The sequence below is a fragment of the Schistocerca piceifrons genome, chromosome 4, assembly GCF_021461385.2.
Source record: "Schistocerca piceifrons isolate TAMUIC-IGC-003096 chromosome 4, iqSchPice1.1, whole genome shotgun sequence".
Lineage (NCBI taxonomy): Eukaryota > Metazoa > Arthropoda > Insecta > Orthoptera > Acrididae > Schistocerca > Schistocerca piceifrons.
In genome coordinates this window covers 629,543,204-629,552,694 of record NC_060141.1, presented here as the reverse complement: position 1 = coordinate 629,552,694, position 9,491 = coordinate 629,543,204, and positions in this window count along the sequence as shown.

Below are 9,491 nucleotides of genomic sequence, written 5' to 3'. Positions count from 1 at the left end.
CACACACTGGTGATCTCTGGTCCATTTTCTATACTGCAACTTCCTATATGCTATCCCGAAAAACTGATTCAGTATCCATCCATAATGAGTGAGATTTTGAGATCAGAAAGAGGAAGAGGTTTTAGTACTGTGCTATGCGTAGCTTGAGGGTATATTTCTAGAAAGGAAAAAGAAGGAAAAAAACATAAAGTGAATGTGCTATGTGGAATGTTGGATATTTTATAATCATTATTATTATTATTTATTTGTATACCATTTTTTATCGAACCCCTACTCTGTTTTATCTAAGTAATCCTTCAATGTATAAAATTTATTGCATAACAGGTACTTTTTAGCTGCCTTTTTAAATAAGTGTATTTTTGCAATTTCTTTAATCTCTTTTGGTAATTTATTGTACAGTTTTATTTCTTGGTAGAAAATGCTATTTTGTGTTTTATGTTTACTTTTTCTTGGTAAATGTAAGTTAAGTCTTTCTCTTTTGCATGGTCGTGGACAGAGCTGTTCGTGCAGTAATTACCAACGTTATTTTTGAGGTGTACAGCTGACTGGTAAATGTATTCACATGGAGCAATTAAAATCCCCAGTGTTTTGAACCCCAATGTTTTGAACAGATCTTTATAATAAACTCGGCTAGTATTTTTGGTTATTTTCTTTTGACTCTTTTCTGGAGTTTTGAAATTCATATTTTGTGCATTTGTTCCCCAAAAAAGAATGCCATAGCTAAGAATTGAGTGTAAATATCATTACTATGTAACTAAAAGACACTGCATATTACACACTGATGATAGGTTTGTAAGAGCATAAAGTGCTGTTGAAATTCTGTTTGCATGTACATTTACATGTCCACACCACTTCAGTTAAGAATCAATATTAATTCCCAGAAATTTTGCATTTGTTACACAGTCTATAGAGGTGCCATCTACATTTTATTAAAATTGTCATTGGTCCTCTTCAAACTGAAATTCATGGCATTAGTTTTTTATGTTCAATGTTACCTTATTGCTTATTGACCAATCATAAACTTCCTTGAGAGTTTCATTTCCTTTCTCAGCAAGGAGTTCTCTGTTTCACTCTTTGTGACTATAACATTGCTGTCATCAGTGAAGACAATTTTTTCACCATAACACTAGGGGGAAAGTCATTGATGTATATCAGGAACAGTATTGGTCCTAATATGCTACCTTGCGGAACCCCTATATTAATGGCTCTGAGCACTATGGGACTTAACATCTGTGGTCATCAGTCCCCTAGAACTTAGAACTACTTAAACCTAACTAACCTAAGGACATCACACACATCCATGCCCAAGGCAGGATTCGAACCTGCGACCGTAGCAGTCGCGCGGTTCCGGACTGAGCGCCTTAACCGCGAGACCACCGCGGCCGGCCTATATTAATGTATTTTGATTACGATACAGGGCGAGACGAAGACCCTAGTAGTAACGCGAACTACCAGCGCTAGGGTTGTGTTTATGCACTCGGCTGGGAGACACTGGACGATCTCGATGAGTGAGGGGGGGGGGGGGGGGCGGAGGGTGCTTTGTGGGCTAAAGAGGCGACTTCCTTTGAGGACAGTAAAATACAGAGAAGCTAAATGTTTCTAAGCGAATACCAGAATCCTTTATGGTGTAGACCGTCGGAACCACCCAACTCTAAAGCGACAACAGTTTCAAAGGTCGTCCTAGGAAGATCGGCGAACACAGACAAAGAACGCTAACCATCGGAAGTGCCTCACCATTCAGCGGCTGTTTCAAAGCCATACTTGCACCAGGGATGAGTCGTAGAGGGATACAAGCGGGAACCGCCTCACCCGAAGGCGGCGCTTTCGAATGCCTTCCTTAAAAGAAATGCCGAACATCTCACCGACAAAGAACGATGCTTCCAGGAACTGCCCCATTCTTCAAAGACATCTGTGAATCTGACGAAAATTGTGAAGCCGGCTGCTTTGACATAGACGGCAAAAGACTATCCTGGGACAGGGCAGAATTATGACAAAGACCTTCATAGAGAGCTCATGAGTTAAAACAGCCAGTGGCTTTGATGTAGACGGCAGCAGTCTCATCGGTTTGGTTCTTACTGAAATTATCGTCCAAAATGCTGCTGCTGGTGCGGGAGCACTGTCCACCACTTTCTACAGACCGACAAATTGCGAAACTTTCAGCGGAAAACTATTTTGGTACAAATCGAAAAAAATATACAGCAGTCATATTGCACTGACTATTAAACCCGACAAAGTGGTCTACCGATCATGGTATACAGAAACCATTCCCAAAGACACATAGCCAATTACACTGCTCTGCTACTGTCGAGGGAAGTTTGGATTTTTCAGCGTGAAACTGATCTCCAAGCACACTATATCACCACAAACGATTGTACCACTGTACGACTGTACCGCTACTTTGCTGTAGTAAACGCAATTCGTCTGGTCCTGCAGCACAGAGGCATCTGCTAACGGTAGTGTTTCCAGCCCAGCCTTCTTGCTACTGTGGTTTCTACCGCGAGTTGCGACCGTGTCCAGACTCTGAAATTACAAGAATATTTTCTTTCTAATCTCTGTCTATGAGAAATGCTTCATCAATCGCGAATTAATTTACCAATTCCGAAACCGACATGAGCTACAATATGTGATTCTACACGCCAGAAAACGACGACATTTGTGACACCTTTATCCTGAAATTCTCTTGTAGGATATGAAAATTTCCAGCATTTCATTTCATGTATTTTCACATTTTTTTGCCGGAATATCTTACCATTTACACGATTTTCTAGATATTAACCACATAGCAGTACGCTATCGATCACCTGCGCAGTGTAAGTCCGAAGATAAAAAGAGTGGAAATTATATCTCTAGAGAGCCAAAACTTTAGCGACGTCCCATTTTAGTGGGAAGTGTTGAAAACCATTAAGTAACTAGAAACTTATCTCTTAGCGAAAATGTTTACGTGAAAACTCGAAAATAGGGGAATCAGGTACTTTCACTCGTATTTTTTAACAAACACCAATTCAATGGTATCCCAGATTCCAGATCGTCCTCATACCTTACAGAGTCAACCAACGTTCTAAGACTCATAACCGTATTTGTTTCTCATGTCTAGTGAACCATCAAATGTCTCTTCCACCGGTGTTTCACCGTCTCGATGCAGACAACACATCACAGTCGATGTTCTCTCAACCAAATAAAGATGGTAAATGTGTGGAATGTCAGAATACCTCAGAATCAATTAAGAGGCTTTTGCAACCTTACGACGTGCCAGATGGATGACACAAAGAGAGAATTCTATTGACTTGCCTCATTACACCCCCAACAAAGAAGTGTGGCGTCAATAATCACGCCACCTCGCAGTCGCACAAGACGGTTCTGGAACTCTTGGAGCTGCTGGACCGGCGGCACACAAATTTAGAGAGACTTATAACAACATGTCTTACTGAAGTCTCCAGCCCTGTCAAAGAAGTATGACACATGACCACCACATTGTCAGACAAGGTTTTCTAGAACTTTCTATCAAAGTTTGAATCTCATTGCTGCCTGAAAATACTGTTTCCTGTTCGCACAAAGCGGATTCATAGAGGCCCTAGAGACTGTTACCATGACCGCCAAGCAGTCAGTTGGTCAGTTTGCATGGAGGAGGTATAACCGTCCAGTGCAAACACTCGCTATATTGAATCTCATCAAATTTCTTCGTAAAAATCGGAGAATACTGATAACACACGTGATTGCGTTGGCTGCCCAATACATACCATTAGTTCACTATTCACCCAACCAGAGGGTGAAACAGTTAGAAACTGCACCCTCTTACACCACCATGCCAGTTCACGAGATTCGCACCTTAAGCTGGAAATGTCCCTTCTTTTCGTCAAACGGGTACCTCCGCCACGCGGTCACACACCAAGCAGACTCATCCTAGGAATGCAGCTATATAATTATCGGTGTGATTACAACTAAATATTACGACAGCAGCAACAATATGGTGACGTTCGAGAATGAACAAAGTATCGGAAATACCTCCTCCTGACGACTGTGGCTCTGGAAATATTAATTTCCCACATAAATCTATATCCTCCGTATGGTCAAACATAATGTTCCACGTAAAATCTTTCATACCACCTACGGATATCGATGCACTGAAATCGCAGTTTTCCGCGACAAATCTGTTCCTCCCTTATGACCAAGTATGGTCCCACCCATCCCATTTTCTTAGCACTTATCGAACATTGACCACAGTAACTGTACACTCCAGACGAACAGTGTGATTATAGTTTATACGCGTTTAGCGTCCAAAACTTATGGTGTGCCCACACTCACACCGGCTAGGTGCCTCGATTCTCCTCAGATCCATCAAATTATTTGACATTTAGGACTTCCAGCCAATAAAATTCGAGAATAAACTATAGGTATTTTCAGTCAGTACTTCCAGAAGGTGCTGCAGCTCGCCAAGCTCTCTCAAAAATTTGTAAATCACAGGCTTTTGGAACTACGTGATAATCACAGCGCACTCGTGGACGAAAAGGTTGACTGACATGGGTTGGCCTAATGTAATAAACACTGCAGTGGTAGTCCTACAAAGAACGTGAGGATCTGAATAGTAGGTCCGATGAAAGGACGTTCTGCATTGGCTGCCCTGTTTGCACAATGTAACAGATCCAGTCGAACTCTTGCATTGGTGGATTGCGCAGGTATTTACACAATGAATTTATCACCCCTAATGGTCAATGCCTTGAAATCACACTCCCTCACGTCAAATCCATCCTCCCTTTATAGCTAGACATATATAATTTTTCTACAGGTATGATAGTCTAGTCACTTCCCACACATGTCTGGTGATATGTCGGAACGCTACCATAGTAACGTTACGTTCCAGCAGCATAACATTCCTGAAAAGCAGCGTGTCGATCATTCATAGGTGTATAGAGTTCGAAAATTATTGTATGTTCACACTCACAGCAACTAGGTGTCGTTTTGCGCGGCTTACCTCAGCTTCCCAGTAGCAAAACCCTCACAACACATTATCGTTATCACACATTTGTCGGGGAACAAAAATCCTAATTACAGTTAAAAAGCGCTCACTCTTTTATTTATGTTAACGTACGTTCTTGCACGATAGTCATAATATTCTAGAGAAGGAAGAACTGACACACCTAATGTAGAAAAAGTAACTTAGAAATGACCAGCTAACTTCTACGAAAACATCACCACAGCCCTCTCCTTCCTACCCCGCCACCAGAGGTCTTCCAGCTAATCAGAATCGAGAACAGACTAAGTATTTTGCTCTTGGGATGTCTAAATAAATGGATCGGACTCCAGATTTCAGCTTGAGTGTTGTACTGATGTGATACATATTGGCTATTGGTATTCCCATACGCACCCTGTCGTTACGGTATCTTTAGAATGATCCACGGTTTAATGAATAGCGCGTTTGCTGGAGTCCAGCACTGATCTGCACCATGTGGTTTGAAGTCCTCGGTGACTCCCATTACACAGATTTACCACAACAGAAAGAGGAATGAAATGGAACGATTTTTCGTACACCCAAACGAATATCTAACCATCCTCATTCATCCATATTTTTTTCGTAATTTTTCCTCAGTTTTACGTATTTTGCATCAATTTCGCAATTTTAACAGGTTTCCCGTAATTTCGATGCATTTTACCCAATTACTCGTTTCAAAATCATTGCTCTCGACAACTTCTCACTTCAACAAACAGTCCCATGGCTTCAATCTCGTCATGCTATCAGCCAGTGGTATTGCAGCATGTTTCTGTCATTATTAAACCAAGACCTCTGTTACTCTGGGGAGTGCTGTATGAATGTGGACATATCGTGAATCCTGTTACACTGCCCACATCACATGACACAAATACGGTCTCGTAGTATGGGAAATAATCAGCAGCATAGAGGAGGTGGAAAAATTACGTTCCTTAGCCGAAACGCTTTATAAATTTGCTGATATTTTATTACGATTGACTCCCGTATGGATGGGAGTCACGAAGTATTCTCGTGTTAGTACGACTGAGTCAGAGATTGAAAGACCTCACCAACACCTTTGATAATTACCACCCCAACAAACGAATCATATGCATAGCAGTACTATGTCCTCTATTTGGAAATGAGCTGCTCCTTCTTTGGACTCATCAGATAAAGATCATGAAAAATACTCTAGATGGTCTCTCTATGTGCATCTTATAACTCTTCGTCTCTCTTTAACCAACCCTCACTGCAATATTGTCTCCGGTTTAATCTGGAACTGACCATAAGTAGGAGGTTACTGTACCCGCTACATCTGATGTCTCATGAAGGAACAGAATGAACTGAGTTACATGGAAACTGTTCCGTACCAATCTTGCTCACATCGCCAGTAGAATTACACATGATCTCTCCAGAGGGGTGCATGCTGAGGAGGTTAGCACTCCTTATGTACAGTAGATGTGAGGCTGATACATTTGAGAGTGTTTGGTGATATAACAAAAAAATGGCTCTGAGCACTATGGGACTTAACATCTGTGGTCATCAGTCACCTAGAACTTAGAACTACTTAAACCTAACTAGCCTAAGGACATCACACACATCCATGCCCGAGGCAGGAATCGAACCTGCGACCGTAGCGGTCGCTCGGTTCCAGAGTGAAGCGCCTAGAACCGCACGCATACCGCGGCCGGCGGTGATATAACAGATGATTAAGAATAAGAAGAAGAAACATATGATTTATGCATGATGGAGCGCCATGTGGAAGGGATTTGAAACATTTTACATAAATCAGTTGTGCTATTAATTCCGTAGAATTGTTGTAGCGTCTGGATTCGGTACCAAGAAGGTACTGAAGAGAGAGAAGTGATCGTAGAACATAAAGGCATTCTCCTAAGGCTACACAGTTCTGCACTTAAGCATGCTATAATGTTAAAGCAGTGTTGTTTACGATATATTAGTCGTGTGAAATGCAATGTTGTCAACACACCAATATAGCAAATAGTTTTTCAACCCCTGACATACATTCACCATGCAAGTTTTATATCCCACTCAGTGTGACGAGAAACTTTAAGATTGTAGAACTACTATCTTCTACACCAAAGGAAAAAGGGTAGCATTTCATTGGGGCACATGCACTATGTAGATTTCCAGAGGTGTACAGTACCTACTGTTCACATAAAATTACATTTCAGAAATTACTCTATGCTCGCGTCAATCCTATAAAATAATAGTCAGCAACGGAAAATGCATGAACAACGGCTTCTTATGAGGAAATAGACGAATGCTTAGCAGTGGTGTTTGACATGTGAAATTACACGCCATGCTGCACTAACTCCGTGAACAGAACACAGTCTCTTCCACACACATGTGTCAAGCAAATGCATACGCAGGGATTGCAGTACCTCACAAACCCCTGCCACTGACTTAGAATCACTGCAGTTATGAAACTGAAGACTCGATTTATGTCCAAGATGTGGCAGGGAAATGGAATACTTTAGATACATCTTCATTCATCTTCAGTAGAGTGCTGAAACACGTTTTCCGTCGGTTTGATATACATGATTCATCACACGTGCATTGGAAGTCCTCTACTGATTGTGATATGGGGAAGTTTGCTATTATCAATTGCAGGTAGATAGTGCACTAACTAATACACGGAACACACAATTGTATATGAGTGGACCTCTTTCTCTCTCTCTGTCTCTAGAATGCATCGTCAGTCTAACATTAAGTCATACTTCATTACAACCCCACTCAGCTGTTTGCTTCATCTAATTTCTATCATCGTTTGAAGCAGATTTAGAGACAAATGGATCTCTTTTCTAGGAAAGCATCCAAAAAAAAACAGTCAACTTGCATGTATTCCTATTACCTCAGTAGACATGCAGCAGCCGGCCGTGATGGCCGAGTGGTTCTAGGCGCTCCAGTCTGGAACCGCGCGACCGCTACGGTCGCAGGTTCGAATCTTGCCTCGGGCATCGATGTGTGTGATGTCCTTAGGTTGGTTAGAGTTAAGTAGTTCTACGTTCTAGGGGACTGATGAGCTCAGAGCCATTTGAACCAAGACATACAGCAGAATGTTGTTAAAAACAATGCAGCAACTAATCCATAAAGTATTTGTTAGCTGACATCTCATGGCTGTAATTGGTAGAGAGTACAAAGAAGCACATTGTAACTTCCCTTTGCTACAGTTTAAAACACTTAAACAGCCTTGGACAGGAACAAACTGTCGATCCATTAGGTAGCTGTCTGTTGCAGACTACATGAGATTTTCCTACTGCGTGCTGCCTTAACCCCCAAGACAGATGGCCATAGCGCACTCCAAGGCCGGCTGTTACGATGTGTAGATGGGCCAGCTGTCACGACGTGCTTCTTTTTATTTTTTTATTTATCATCAGTCTTCTGACTGGTTTGATGCAGTCCCCCTCTCCTGTGCTAATCTCTTCATCTCAGAGTATTACCTGCAGCCTACATCCTCAATTGTTTGCTGGATGTAATCCAGTCTCTGTCTTGCTCTACAGTGTTTGCTCTCTACAGCTCCCTCTATTACCACGGTAGTCATTCCCTCATGTCTTAACAGATGTCGTATCATTCCGTCCCTTCTCCATATCAGTGTTTTCCACATATTCCTTACCTCTCCGATTCTGCACATAATCTCCTTATTCGTTACCTTATCAGTCCACCTCATTTTCAACATTCGTCTGTAACACCACATCTCAAATGCTTCGATTCTCTTCTGTTCCAGTTTTCTCACAGTCCATGGTTCACTACCATACAATACTGTACTCCAGACGCACATTCTCAGAAATTTCTTCCTCAAATTAAGGCCGATATTCGATATTAGTAGACTTCTCTTGGCCAGGAATGCCCTTTTTCTCATTGACGGTCTGCTTTTGATGTCCTCCTTGCTCCGTCCGTCATTAGTTATTTTACTGCCTAGGTAGCAGAATTCTTTAACGTAGTCTACTTTATGACCATCAATCCTGATGTTATGTTTTTCGCTGTTCTCATTTCTACTACTTCTCATCACCTTCGTCTTTCTCGATTTATGCTCTGTTCTCATTAGACTGTTCATTCCGTTCATCAGATCATGTAATTCTTCTTCACTTTCACTCAAGATAGCAAAGTCATCAGCGAATCGCGTCAGTGATGTCCTTTCACCTTGAATTTTAATTCCACTCCTAAAACTTTCTTTTATTTCCATCGTTGCTTCCTCGGTGCACAGATTGAACAGCAGGGGTGAAAGATTTCATCCTTGTCTTGCACCCTTTTTAATACGAGCACTTTGTTCTTGGTCGTCCACTCTAATTATTCCTTCTTGGCTGTTATACATTTTGCATATGAACCACCTCTCCCTATAGCTTATCCCTAAATTTTTCAGAATTTCGAACATCTTGCACTATTTTACATCGTCAAACGTTATTTCCAGATCGACAAATCCTATGAACGTATCTTGGTTTTTCTTTAGTCTTGCCTCCGCAGCGTCAGAATTGCCTCTCTCGCGCCTTAACCTTTCCTAAAGCCAAAC